Raw genomic sequence first — 14,972 nt, 5'->3', positions numbered from 1 at the left:
GTGGAGAAGTTTGGGGGTGAGGAGTTCCGGGATGATGGTGTTGAACGCAGAGCTGAAATCCACAAACAGGATCCTTGCATAGGTCCCTGTTGCTGTCGAGGTGTTCGAGGATGTAGTGCAGACCAATGCTGACTGCCTCCTCCACAGACCTGTTTGCCCGGTAGGCAAACAGAAGAGGGTCCACCAGGGGTCCGGTGACATTCTTTAGGTGGTTCAGCACAAGGCGTTCAAAGTACTTCATGACCACAGACGTCAGAGCGACAGGCCTATAGTCGTTCAGGTCCGATGTTGCCGATTTCTTGGGAACTCGGATGATGGTCGACTGTTTGAAGCAGGATGGGACCTCACACAGCTCCAGGGATCTGTTGAAGATTTGTGTGAAGACCGGAGCCAGCTGGTCAGCGCAGACTTTCAGGCAGGAGGGGGACACTTTGTCAGGCCCCACAGCTTTCTTGATCTTCTGCTTTTTTGTTTTTTACCCACAGGTACAGATAACGACTGACGGAACCCTTTCTACGATGGAACTTTCCTGTACGACTGAGAGCCTCCACAAGCATCTGTAGGGGAGAAAATGAGGGTGGGAAGTGGGGGTGTCCTTTTCAAATCGGCAGAAAAACATGTTTAGTTCATCAGCAAGACCCTTATTGTTCACTGTTTGGGGGGATGGCATTCTATAGTTTGTGATTGCTTTCAGGCCATTCCACACAGATGCAGAGTCGTGAGCAGAGAACTTGAAGGTGCGGAAGGACTTCGTTGGTACACACGTCCTCACAGAAACTGATGTATGATGTTACAGTGTCTGTGTATTCATCGAGTGTGCCCGTTGAAGTTTCAAAGACGCTTCCTGAGTTGCCTGAGTTTGGGAGTGAACCATGGTTTGTTCTTGTTGAAGGAGCGGAAGGACTTCGTTGGTACACACATGTCCTCAAAGAAACTGATGTATGATGTTACAGTGTCTGTGTATTCATCCAGTGTGCCCGTTGAAGTTTCAAAGACGCCCCAATCAGTGCAGTCTAAGCATTCTTGTTGAGCTAGCTTTGCTTCATCTGTCCATTTTTCACAGTCTTAACAACCGGTTTAATACATTTGAGTTTCTGTCTGTATGTAGGTATTAAGTGTATTAAATTGTGGTCAGAAAGACCCAATGCTGCGCGGGCGATCGATCGGTATGAATTTTTGATTGTTGTATAGCAGTGGTCTAGAATGTTGCCTTCTCTGGTGAAACAGTCGATGTGCTGCTTATATCTGGGAAGTTCACGGTTAAGATGTGTTCTATTAAAATCGCCCAAAATGATCAGGGGTGGCTCCGGGTATTTAGTTCGAGTTTGTTTACTTGTTCAGCTAGCGTTCGTATCGCCGTGTTAGCGTTAGGTTGTGGCGCAATGCAATCACCGACTAGTAAAAAGGAGGTGAACTCACGTGGCGAGTGGAATGGCTTGCAGTTTAAAGACAGCGACTCCAGGTCCGGGCTGCAGTGTGCGTCAAGCTTCGTGACATCGGTGCACCATTCTTCGTTGATATAGAAGCAAATCCCACCACCTTTCGATTTCCCTGATAGCTCCGTGTCGCGGTCGGCTCGGAGAAGGCGGAAGCCGGGTAGATGTAGCGCGGAATCCGGGTGGCGGTCACTGAGCCAGGTTTCAGTGAAGCAGAGCGCAGCAGAACGTGCAAAGGGTTTGTTGGTCTTTGTGAGGAGAAGAAGTTCATCCATCTTGTTTGGCAGAGATCGTAGATTAGCAAGATGGATCGATGAGAGCGGGGTTCGAAATCCACGCTGCCGGAGCTTGACTAGCACGCCGGCTCGCTTCCCCCTCCTCCGGCAGCGTTTCCATGCTCCGTACAGCGCAGCCGCTCCGCTCGCGATTAGCTCCGAAAAACCTTGTGGATTTTCGTGTGCTGGTGAAAAAAGTCAGAGTGTAGACTCCCCAATGCTAAGCAACTTTTCCCTCGTGGAAGTAAGCCGCTCAGGGTCGCTAAAAACTAACAAAAATGACAAAAACAGGGATAACACTAGGGAGTTTGTAACCGAGGCTGCCATACCTGTCGGCGCCTGATTTCATTTATAAGCGCCTTTCAAGACACTCAAGGACACTTTACAACCAAAACTAAACTAGGTGTGACACTGTGGGGCGGAATATTTGCCACCAAAAACTAAAGGTGAATAACTTTTAAATAGTTTATACTGAATTTGAATTACATGAATTGAAGTTAAGTGGCTCGGACGATGGATGGATTTGTATATTTTACTCTGAATCATCTTGAATATTTGAATCTGAATTGTACAATCTGAATTTGAAGGATAGACTTTTTTTCTTTGAAACTGTATTTGATCCTCACTGAAAATTAAATTCTGTTTATTTTCATATTCAGTCTTACAAATACAAAACTTTTCACTTCAACGTCAGATTTTGTTTTTGAATTGAGGTAATAAGTTTTAAATTAACTTTATGGTCAAGTATGAAGTATCCGGTTTGTATCGCAGCAAAGTGAATCAAAATTAATTTCATTGTATTTCAGTGCAGAAAGGGTTCTTTTTTGGCAGCACCTCTGACTGTTCAATAACCTACATTTTCACAAAACTCACATGCACACGTAAACTGACGCAGCAGGTTCATGCCCAGCCTGCCTGTGACATAGCTGAGCGGTTTATTTTCAAACTTCGGGCGCTTCAGTCTCGATTTAGATACAGCAGGTGACAATTTTAGAAAAAAATACATGTAAATAACCCTTAACCTCCTAGGACCTGGCGTCCAAATGTGTGGACATCACATTTTTGGTTGTCAAGACTACAATATTAAATTTTGGACCTCAAGGGCCTGGTGTCCACTTATGAGGACGTTAAACTACCCCCTGGTGGTGGAAGGAGAGTGAAAAAAGCACATGTCAAAATTCAAGATGGCAGACATCCCACCCAAACATTCAGATGCCTCTTCCCAATACAAAAGTCGACCAGATAAAAAATTCAAACAAGTGTCATGGCTGATTCTTGCTCAGATATGTTTAGAAGTGTTCAATGTGTGTTGTGGAAGTTGAATTTTGCAAATGTAAGCAAATTTGACAATTTACCATGCTGCTAAACTTGATGTACACATATGTGGACAGAGGGACTTAGTTTTGTTGGTTTTGTTGAACATGTCCACAAATGTGGACAGAGGGAGTTTGGTTTAAAATTTGTATTTTGGGATGATTTTGTTAGAAAATGTCCTTTGGTGGAGACAACTCCGAGGTGGAGGATTTATCAGACATCGATTATCCTGTGGGAGATGCTGAATTCCAACCTCCTCCCACCAGCAGTGAGGAAGACAGTCGTGGGTGTGAGGACCCCGTGCCACAGCCCTGTCAGCCTATCAGGGGATGCAAAAGTTTGCACGAGGAATACGAGGGATATCGGTCAGATCATGACATTGCCACATCACGCACCTCCAGGCGATGATTCAATTCACAGGAGCTTGTCCATGTCGACAATATCTGTCGATGAAACCAAACCCAGTTGGCATCAAAAACTTTGTTTGCGCAACATCAGATGGTATAGTACTGGACTTTGAGATTTATCAAGGTGCAGATGGACTCCGTGAACAAGTTGAAGAACCAGGGAATGTGGGTTTGGGAGGCTTGGTGATCGATCGTCTGTCTCAGACTCTGCATACTAATACACATGTGTACTGTGATCGATTCTTCACATCGATCCAGGCAGTGGAACACATGATGAAAAAGCAGGTGTATATAACTGGTACAGTTATGAGGAATCGAGTTGCTGCTGCAGTGCAGAAATTGCCAAGTTACAAGACCATGAAAAAAATGGAAGAGGAACTTCAGCACAAGTTACCAATCTGGATGGAAACATTTGTGTCACTAAGTGGTTTGACTATAAACCAGTGTTGATGATGTCTACTGTACACGCTCAAGAGCCAGAAAGACATGTGACCATCTCTTGACCATGTGTTATCCGTGAATACAACTCCAAGATGGGTGGAGTTCACCTTGTGGATAGAATGATGAGCGACTATCGAATGAGTGTCCGTACAAAAAAATGGACACTGCGGATGCTGATGCACTTTACCGATCTGCCTTTAGCCAACAGCTGGCTACTGTACCGCAAAGACGTCACTCTGAATGGTGCACCAAAGAAGAACATCATGCCGTTCCTTCAATTCCGCATGGAAGTGGCCATGACCTTCTTGGCTCAGAGAGACAATGACACTTCTGACTTTTCAGAGCAGGAAGATGACACAGAAGTTTCAGTCCAAGGGAAACAGCATCCAGTGGAGGCAGTGCCCCACATCTCATTCCACAGGAAGGCTAATGCACATCTGCCAGAAGTGGTACACTCAAAGAACGCATTGAAGGTTTACTTGTTTTATATCTGTACTCCTGAAACGGTTAGCAGCACTTCGTATGACTTGCGTAAAGGGGCCCAAGTTGTTGCTTTGATATTTGTTTTTGCACTCGGAAAAAAATGCTGCTGTGTTCAGGCAACAAATTAAGTTTTGCACATCATTACTCAATTGTGACGTTATTGTATTTGCTCAAATTTAAAACGAATGTCCTCATATGCGGACATCATTTTTCTCAGAAACTACATCATGTAAAAAGATAATACTTTGTTTTTACACCCATCTGGTCCCAATTAGCCGAAATATTAAATGCTTGTGGAGGCTCTCAGTCGTACAGGAAAGTTCCATCGTAGAAAGGGTTCTGTCATTCGTCATCTGTACCTGTGGGTAAAAAACAAAAAACAAAAAAAAACAAAAAAAAAAAACACAAAAACAAAAAAGGACGTCCTTTTTAAACTAAATGTGTTGCATCGTATCACATCGTGAAGACGGTGAAACGTATCGCATCGTGTTGCCAGAAAATTCCATGTATTGTTTAAGTATCGCATCGCTGGTAGTGCATCGAGATGTGTGTCGAATCGTCCTCAGTGCTGAGATTTACATCCTTAGTGCGGGCACGCTTGCGTGTGCGTGGGTGTGTGTGTGGGAATTCTGCATCGGTGTGCAATTGTAAAACAAGGCTGTGTGTAAAAAAAAAAAAAAAATCTGAAACTGCATTTAAGGGTGGCTCAATACTGGCTGGCCATATACGGGCCGGAGTTGTAAATTGATTTCTGGCCCAAATACTTCACTCCAGAACTGGCCCTCATCTGGTTTGCCAGAGTCAAGCCAGTGCCTCCTTTGCCACTACTGGGCCGTGTTCGGCCCACATGCATTATGCCAGTGCCGACACAAGGCCCGCTGTGCCAGCTTCATGCCGAATCCGGGCCAGATGCCTTTGCTGACTGGGCCCTTATCATTTTGGGTGAATTTAATAGAGCACATCTTAACTGTGAACTTCCCAGGTAGAGGCAGCACATTGACTGTTTCACCAGAGAAGGCAACATTCTGGATCACTGCGACACAACACGCAAAGGTTCATACCGATCGACTGTGTCCGCGCAGCGTTAGGTCTTTCTGACCACTGTTTCATACACTTAATTCCTCCATACAGGCAGAAACTCAAATGTGTAAAACCGGTTGTTAAGACTGTGAAGAAATGGACTGATGAAAAACAAGAATAATTAGACTGCACTGATTGGGGCGTCTTTGAAACTTCAATGGGCACACTGGATGAATACACAGACACTGTAACATCAAATATAAGTTTCTGTGAGGACAAGGCCTTCCGCTCCTGCAACAATAACAATCCATGGTTCACTGCAAAGCTCAGGCAACTAGAAAAGAGAAATAGGACGCATTTAGAAGTGGAGATAGGGTGTTGTACAAACATGCCTGAAACCAATTGACAAAGGAAATTAACATCGCAAAGAGAAGCTATGCAGAGAGGCTGAAAAAACAGTTCTCTGCTAACGACTCAATCTGTGTGGAATGGCCTGAAAGCAATCACAAACAATAGGACACCATCCCCCCCAAGCAGTGAACAATAAGGGTCCGGGCTGATGAACTAAACGTGTTTTTTTTTTTTTGCCGATTTGAAAAGGACACCCCCATTTCCCACATCTGCCCACCTCTACCAGAAACTACTCTATCCACACCCCACCCCCATTCTCTGCCCTACAGATTCATGAACAGGACGTGAGATGGCTCTTCAAGCAGCAGAAGATCAAGAAATCTGTGGGGCCCGACAAAGTGTCCCCCTACTGCCTGAAAGTATGTGCTGACCATCTGGCTCCGGTCTTCACACAAGTCTTCAACAGATCCCTGGAGCTGTTTGAGGTCCCATCCTGCTTCAAACAGTCTATCATCATCCCAGTTCCCAAGAAACCAGCAACATCGGAACTGAACGACTACAGGCCTGTCGCTCTGATGTCTGTGGTCCTGAAGTCCTTTGAACGCCTTGTGCTGAACCACGTAAAGAACATCACCGGACCCCTGCTGGACCCTCTTCAGTTTGCCTACCGTGCAAACAGGTCTGTGGAGGTTGCAGTCAACACAGGGCTGCATTACATCCTTGAGCACCTCGACAGCACAGGGACCTACGCAAGGATCCTGTTTGTGGATTTCAGCTCTGCGTTCAACACCATCATCCCGGAACTCCTCACCCCCACACTTTTCCAGCTCGGTGTATCCCCAACGATCTGCCAGTGGATCCTCAGCTTCCTCACGGGATGGACACAACAGGTGAGGCTGGGAAAAACAACATCATCAACATGCATCACTAGCAGTGGAGCCCCACAGGGATGCGTCCTCTCACCACTGCTCTTCTCCCTCGACACGAACAATTGCACCTCAACACACCCAGCCGGCAAACTCATAAAGTTCACAGACGACACCACAGTCATCGGTCTCATCAGAGACGATGACAAGTCTGCGTACCAACAACAAGTGGAGCAAATGGAGCTCTGGTGCAACCGACAACCTCGGGCTGAACACGCTCAAGACTTGAGAGATGATCGTGGACTTCAGGAAACATCCTTCACCACAGTTGCCCCTCACACTATCCAACCGCCCTGTGTCAATCGTCGAGACCTTCAAGTTCGTGGGAATCAGAGTCTCCCAGGACATGAAGTGGGAGGTCATGACAAACTCCATCCTGAAAAATGCCCAGCAGAGGATTTACTTCCTGAGGCTGCTGAGGAAGCATGGCCTGCCACAAGAGGTGCTAAGACAGTTCTACACAGCAGTCATCGAATCAATCCTGTGTTCTTCCATCACGGTTTGGTTTGGGGCCGCCACAAAAAGACAAAATCGGACTGCAACAGACAGTTGGGACGGCGGAAAAAATCATTGGCACTGCCCTACCCACTCTTGAGGACTTGCACACCGCAAGAACCAAGACAAGGGCATGGAAAATCCTACTGGACCCACCGCACGCTGCCCACCATGTTTTCCAGCTACTCCCCTAAGGCAAGCGCTACCGATCCATGCGCACCAAATCCAGCAGACACTTAAAAAGCTTCTTCCCCCGAGCCATTAACTCCCTAAACACTAAGCCAAATTTACCTGTAGAGTGGCTCTTTGCAAATTTGCACAACACTATGGAACAGCATTACCACTATAATCATTGTAGCTCCAGCTCTGTACTCACTTGAACCACTGTCACTGATCTGTATTCCACAGCACCAGATACTTTAAATCACTCAAGGACACCTGCAAAATTGCACACTTGTTGTGCCACAAATACTGCTCCTGGTCACTTTAAAATCGTGCAATGATTTTCTGCACAAACTTTGAAACTGTTGCAGTATTGTATTCTACCACTGATCACTAAAGCTCTGCTTGATACTTTGCACATTGTCTCACAGCTTCAATAGTCTGACAGCAGTCGGCAGGAACGAGCAGCAGTACCTCTCCTTCTTGCAGCGCGGGTGAATCAGTCTCTGGCTGAAGGAGCTGCCCAGTGCTGTCAGGGTGGCCTGGAGTGGGTGGGAGGGTCTGTCCACCATAGCTCTTAGCTTGGCTAGCATCCTCCCTTTTGCCCACTTACTCCAGAGTGTCCAGGGAGCATCATAAATCATTCTAATTGCCTTTTTTGTAGTTTAACTGGGAGAGTATTTGTGACATAGGTGTTTCCCCATATTTCTCCATACGTTAGTTCTGGCACTACTAATAACAATATAATGTGTACACAGAAACAATGTCCAAGCTTCAGTCAATTCAGAGTCATGTGCAAAAGTATGATGTTTCAAAATACAGGGGGATGAATGATGACATTGAATTGTGTTTATATTTATTTAGTGTAGTTATTTTTGGTCATATATATATATATATGATATGTTTGCCCTGTGATTGGCTGGCAACCAGTTCAGGGTGTAATCCGCCTACTGCCCAAAGACAGCTGGGATGGACTCCAGCACCCCCGCGACCCTTGTGAGGATAAAGCAGATCGGACAATGAATGAATGAATGAATGAATAATTATACATAAGTCAAGTTAAATGATACTTTATAGTATTTAGTGATGTAGAATTTGATTAGATATTAGAGTGTATATTGAGCTGTCATTCATAATCAATTAATTCATGATACAAGAGTAGGGGTTACGTTTCACTTCAGCTCACTCCTTTTCAGATACATTTAAATTGGATTACTTTCTTAGATTGTATTACTTTTATCGTACCATTTTACTTTGTTTTTCATTTGTGTGCAAAAAAGTATTTGTTTTTATGACATATTTGAAATAAACATGACAAATGAACAAGTCGCGCTTTCGTTGAATATTGCACTCTTCTTGTGATATGGATTTTTCACCCCTTTGTTTCACCAACAAGTAATTGTATTATACCTTATGTTTTCTAATGTTGCAAGGTGGCGTTGGAGTTGGATGGCTGAGAGGGCCACAGATCCATCCGTCGAGGCCAGTGGTTTTTAACCTGGGTTCGATCGAACACTCGGGGTTTGGTGAATCTGTCTCAGGGGTACGACAGAGCCTCTGCCATGGAGGTTAAGACACACCCGACTCAAGATGTCAATTAGTTATGACACACTCGCTTGGCCATCGCTGGCTGCAAATGATCATATTACATTGCTTGTCCAATCAGTGCTGCAGGAAATTTTGTTCGCTCAGTAGTCACCGTTTCACTGTCCTGATAGTATGTCATCCAATTTAAAAAAGCTATACTCATGCCATGTAACTTTATTTACTTTTTTTTGTTTTGAATAAATGTGTTTTTTTTAATATCTTAAATTTGTAAAAAAATCATATTTTTATTTTTCACGAACGAAGGGTTCGCTGAATGTGCATCTGAACTGGTTGGGTTCAGTACCTCTAACGAGGTTAAGAACCACTGGTGCAGGCTAATAAAAACGACACGTAAATGAAATGAGAAATGCAAAACCCCCTTTTTTTATTTATTTTTTATTTTTTATTCTTTTTTTTATTTTGCAGTACGAAGATCCTGCTTGCAATGGGATAACACCAAAGAGCAGCAGAACAGGGCAAAAATCTGAAATGCACAAAAGCAGTGTGTGTGTGTGTGTGTGTGTGTGTGTGTGTGTGTGTGTGTGTGCGCGCGCGCGCGCGCGTGCGCGTGTGTGTGTGTGTGTGTGTGTGTGTGTGTGTGTGTGTGTGAGTGAGAGAAAGTTTCTTCACAGATTTTTTTTAAAACCACTGCAGCCTTGCTTTCGCCATGAAAGGTCACTGTTGCAGATGATTAAACTATTGAAGCCATTTTCAAAACAACTGGCCCAATTGTTCGGTGACTCACAGGAGCTTCATTTGTCCATCACTGCTGAAAGGGGAAAACCCATCTTGTCTTGACAAAGACACCTTTCCCTTGAAACATTACTGGTGTTTTGCCACTTCTGACTGTTGTTTTGGAAGAATAGTTGACAGGACATGGACTTGACTCCTGTAATGTGCAGGGTATGGCTCCCATATCATGTCTTGAACTTCGTCACTGGCACTATAGTACTGCTCAAGTACGGCTCTGATGCAACTACAGGTGCGATATTTGTTAGATCCAGACGTATTTATTTTTTTAACAATTCAGCCTTGATACATCACCATCATGGATTTCAACTAAAACTAACAAGTTGCAATTAAAGTTTGAAGGCTGAAGATTTCCATCTTTAAGCAAAAAATATGTACAATCATACCTCGGTTTTCGACCATAATCCGTTCCAGAAGGCTGTTCGAAAACTGATTTGTTCGAAAACCGAAACCACACTCTTTAAAAAAAAAAAAAATCTTTATTGAACACGTCTGTTCACCATGGAACGCTAAACGAGGAAGCGTCACTTCCTCGTCTACTCGAGGAAGCGTCACTTCCTCGTGTAAGGAAGGCGAGAGGAGTCAAGTGACGCATTCATATGCGCTCAGTTTGTTCGAGAACCAAAATTTGGTCGTCAACCGAGGCATAAAAAAACTCAAAATTTTTGGTCGAAAACCGATTTGGTCAAGAACAGAGACGTTCGAAAACCGAGGTTTGACTGTATATATATTATAATAATAATGTAGACATTGGAGCTATTTTATTGCCTCACTGATCTTAAGACAATTGACATGTTTGTAAATATAAGTACCATCTCATCTAATTTGATAAATAATTGTATAAGACAGTTACAGAATGTTGCCACTTAGTTTTTCATTCATTTCCTGATCCGCTTTATCCTCACAAGGGTCGCGGAGGGTGCTGGAGCCTATCCCAGCTGTCTTTGCGCGGTAGGCGGGGGACACCATGAACCAGTTGCCAGCCAATCGCAGGACATACAGACGAACAACCATCCATGCTCACACTCACACCTACGTACAATTTAGAGCAGAGGTCCCCAAACTACGGCCCACGGGCCGCCTCTGCATTTGGTCCGGCCCCCCTGAACAATACAAGGGAGTATTTTGATTTATTTTTCATCTATGTGGATTTGTATTTGATAATAAAGTTTGGCTTTTGCAATAACATGTTCCTTGATTCTGAACTATTTTCATTATTAACTATTAATTAGTAACTATTTCATAAAGACATACTGTATACTATAACATGACATTTGTTGCATCTTTCTGCAGTCTGCGCCGTGATCTGGCAACCCCAGAAAAACTATTGTAAACCTGCCCCTCTCGAAGAGAACGGGATCATGGCGAAAAGGTTAGGTAAGAGAAAAATAGATGCAGAATGCAGGATATTTAACCTAAAGTGGACAAACAATTATTTTTTTGTTCAACGCAAAGAAAAGGCTGTCTGTCTCATTAAAACATTCTAAAAGAAAGAATTCAAGTTATCCCTCAACCAGACCAGGTCAAGGACATACTAGAGCAGGGGTCCCCAACCTTTTTTGCCCCACGGACCGGTTTATGTCAGACAATATTTTCAGGGACCGGCATTTAAGGTGTGGCGGAAATAATACAACAAAATAATATGGTATGAGCTGCATGAAAACTGTGGCGTTTTCGAAATATAATAATAAACACAAGGAGCATCTAATCTGGTTGTGGCGATCTCAGAGTATTCAGACATAACTTTAATCCAGTTGTCTCGAACGTACTTTTAAGGCCGCCGTCATTTGCGATCTCCAGCAGTTTTTTTACTCATTTTGCGAGCTCCGGTGTTTGTTTTTAGCCTAATTGGTCGCGTTACGGAGAAGCGTGGCTTGACGTGTGTCAAGCTGGACACAGACGGATGTAACGGAGAATCCGGTAAGTTTTCAAAATAAAACATCTTTCGTATTCCGAAATAAATAAAACGGAATTAAGGCAAGTTCTTTCTGTGCGGCCCGGTACCAAATGCCCGGCGGACCGGTACCGGTCCGCGGACCGGCGGTTGGGGACCCCTGTACTAGAGCACCCCAGTTATCCAACCAGACCGCTCTAGTTCAGATCTGGATATCGCATTTCAAAATAAAAGGCCTCTGAAAACTGGCATGTTGACCTGATTTCTGACATGGTGACCTTTTTGCCCATTTCATAAAAAAAAAAAAAAAAAAATCTTTAAAAAAATTTATTTAAGTCAAACCTCAACCACACCAGGTCTGGGACATACGAAAGCACTCCATGTATCCAACCAGACTAGCCTCATATGGATCTGATGTTGTTGCTGTGTCCAACAATGAATTGAGGAGATTTCTCTACATGTGCAGAAAGATGTTCGAGCTACCGGTATTCTCATGGTCCATCGGAATCACGTGCCATGTCATTTTATTATTCAGTGCCATATACATACAAATAATTAACTAGCTCAATAGGAAGGCTGGTGACACCATGTGAATATCATATTCACATGACATTCAATATTTCATAAATGGTGTCATTTATTTCCTGGCTTTTGTTCTGTGAAAAATCCAGAAAAGGATATTTGAATTTGTATGGGTTTCTGGAAAACAATAATTTTTTACATTTCAGTATTCTTGCAGTCACATTTTTTCTGTTACAAACTCACCACGGCCCCCCATCACAGAAGCGAAAGGTAATGCAGCCGTCACAGGAAAAAGTTTGGGGACCACTGTTTTAAAGGGCTACTTGACATATCTACGCCATTAGCAATAGTAAAACGTTATTTCATCCGAGAATTAATCAGATAACTATTATTTTTCATGTACACGAAAAAAACATTAAAACCGATTCTGAAAATAATATCGCCGGACGCCATGTTTGTTGAACACGTTTCTAAATTACTGTCACGTGTGTAAACATAGGATGAGGCTGCACATTGACATGCATACACAGCTATGCCGAATAGAATGCATCTAGCATTAATCCTGAAAGCATGAAGACATATCGTTTCCAGCCAATGCTATAAAATAAGTCTAACGAGCAATATTCTTTTGATGTGAACGATGAAACACTGGATGGTCTTTTGATGGCCCAAAATATACTTTGGCAAACGAGTGGATCAGGAGCTGCAGCGACACGATGCTCATTCACAAGCTACATATGCATGGACAATCCTCTCATTAGCATATTTTCCTTGTGTCAGGAAGGGCATCCGACGTAAAATCTTGGCCAAAACAAACATGCGATTCAAACCTTCGAATTTCATACCGGATCGACCGAGGCCCGGATTAACAACGACCGTCATTGGCACTGTTGACCTACAGGGTGCCGGTGGAAAATGGACGATTGTTGGTCGAAGGAGAGGAGGATGGTGTGTCTGTTGGAAGAGAGAGAAGTGGAACACCAAGAGTATAGGACTGAGAGTAGGTATTTGAATGTTGGAACTATGACAGGAAAGTGTGAAGAGTTGGTTGACATGATGCAGAGGAGGAAGGTAGACATACTGTGTGTCCAGGAGACCAGGTGGAAAGGGAGCAAGTCTAGACGCTTTGGATCGGGGTTCAAGTTGTTCTATCATGGTTTAGACGGGAAGAGAAATGGAGTCGGAATTATCTTGAAGGAGGAGTTTGTTAGGAATGTCCGAGAAGTAAAAATAGTTTCAGCTAGAAATTGAAGGTGTGATGTTCAATGTTGTTAGTGGGTATGCCCCACAGGTAGGATGTGAGTTGGAGGAGAAGGAGAAATTTTGGTTGGACCTCGATGAAGTGATCCAGAATATCCCTAGAAGTGAGAGAGTTGTAATTGGTGCAGACTTAAACGGACATGTTGGCGCAGGAAACAGAGATAATGAGGAGGTGATGGGCAGGTTTGGACAACAGACGAGGAACGCAGAAGGACAGATGGTGGTTGACTTTGCTAAGAGAATGAAAATGGCTAAAGTGAATACTTTTTTTCAGAAGAGGCAGGAAAATAAGCTGACCTATAAGAATGGAGGTAGGAGTACACAGGTAGACTATATTTTGTGTTGCAACGGTGCAATCTGAAGGAAGTCAGTGACAGCAAAGTAGTGGTTGGTGAGAGTGTAGACAGACAGCATAGGTTGGTGGTGTGTAGGATGACTCTGGCGGTGAGGAGGAACAGAGCAAAAGGAGAGCAGAGGACAAAATGGTGGAAGCTGAAAAGGAAGAGTGTCGCATGACTTTTAGGAAGGAGTTGAGACAAGCACTGGGCGGTCAGGAGGTGCTTCCAGATGACTGGACAACTACAGCTAATGTGATCAGGGAGACAGGTAGGAAAGTACTTGGTGTATCATCTGGAAGGAAAGTAGATAAGGTGACTTGGTGGTGGAATGAGGAGGTGCAGGAGTGTATAGAGAGAAAAAGGTTAGCTAAGAAGAGGTGGGACACTGAGAGGACTAAAGAGAGTAGACAGGAGTACAGGGAGATGCAGCGCACGGTGAAAGTAGAGCTGGCGAAGGCCAAACAAGAGGCCTACGATGACTTGTATGCTAGGTTGGACAGTAAGGAGGGAGAGACTAATCTATACAGGTTGGCAAGACAGACATGATAAGGATGTGCAGCAGGTTAGGGTGATTAAGGACAGAGATGGAAATGTATTGACAGGTGCCAATATTGTGATGGCAGAGCTGGAGGTTGCAGAGATGAAGATGTTGAAGTTCTCTTTGAGAGTGACCAGTTTGGATCCTCGCATGGTGGGATGCCTCCAAGTGGCGCGAGGGGGAACGCCGGGGCTCTGGAGCCCCTGCTGCGGCTGAATGCCCACCAGCCGACGGGGAAGGAGGAGGGACCTCACCGGAAGGAGAGACACCCAATGCTCGCCCCGCCGGAATCCCGCCGGAACGGAGTGAAGTGGGAGTAGCCGCCCCACAACCCTCCTTAAACAAAAGTCAGGCGAGGGCCCGCTCAGGACCCGCACGTGGCGCGACGAGTTGGGACCGAGAAGGTTCCCCAGGGGTTGGGGTGGGGATGGGGAGACGGATGCGCAAGCAAGCCGGGATGGACAAAAGACATGTGGGTGGATGGGTGAAAGACAGTCTGGTGGGGATTCACCCCCATCCAGGCCCCGGCAACAGGAGGGGAGTAAGAAGCAAATACGACAAAAGAAAAGAGAGGAATGAAAGAAGGGGAGACAGGAGGAAATTAAGAGGGGGAGAGGAAAGGGGAAAAAGAACTGAAACTCGGGGTAAGAATGGAGAACGAGTGATAGTCACATGGAATGTGAGGAGACTGAGTGTGAGAGAAACATTTAGAAAAAGGTTAAGGAGAGTAGCAGAAAGAGTCAACAAAGAAAAATGGGAAGTAGTACTGATGA

General features: G+C 44.4%; 1 long non-coding RNA gene across 1 annotated transcript in view; it reads right to left on the bottom strand.

Moving 5' to 3' along the window:
• Nucleotides 1-9,501: 9,501 nt before the first annotated feature.
• The window catches only part of LOC109523453 (uncharacterized), a 13,286-nt gene continuing 7,815 nt past the window's right edge, over nt 9,502-14,972 (bottom strand). Inside the window, exon 3 of the long non-coding RNA XR_002169764.1 lies at nt 9,502-9,873. This is a non-coding gene — a long non-coding RNA (uncharacterized LOC109523453). The remainder of the gene's footprint in view (nt 9,874-14,972) is intronic.

Source organism: Hippocampus comes, unplaced genomic scaffold (genome assembly GCF_001891065.2).
Source record: "Hippocampus comes isolate QL1 unplaced genomic scaffold, H_comes_QL1_v1.1 scaffold384, whole genome shotgun sequence".
In the NCBI taxonomy this organism is placed as follows: domain Eukaryota; kingdom Metazoa; phylum Chordata; class Actinopteri; order Syngnathiformes; family Syngnathidae; genus Hippocampus; species Hippocampus comes.
The sequence above is the reverse complement of the archived record's forward strand: the minus strand, read 5'-3'. Positions and strand labels throughout refer to the sequence as shown.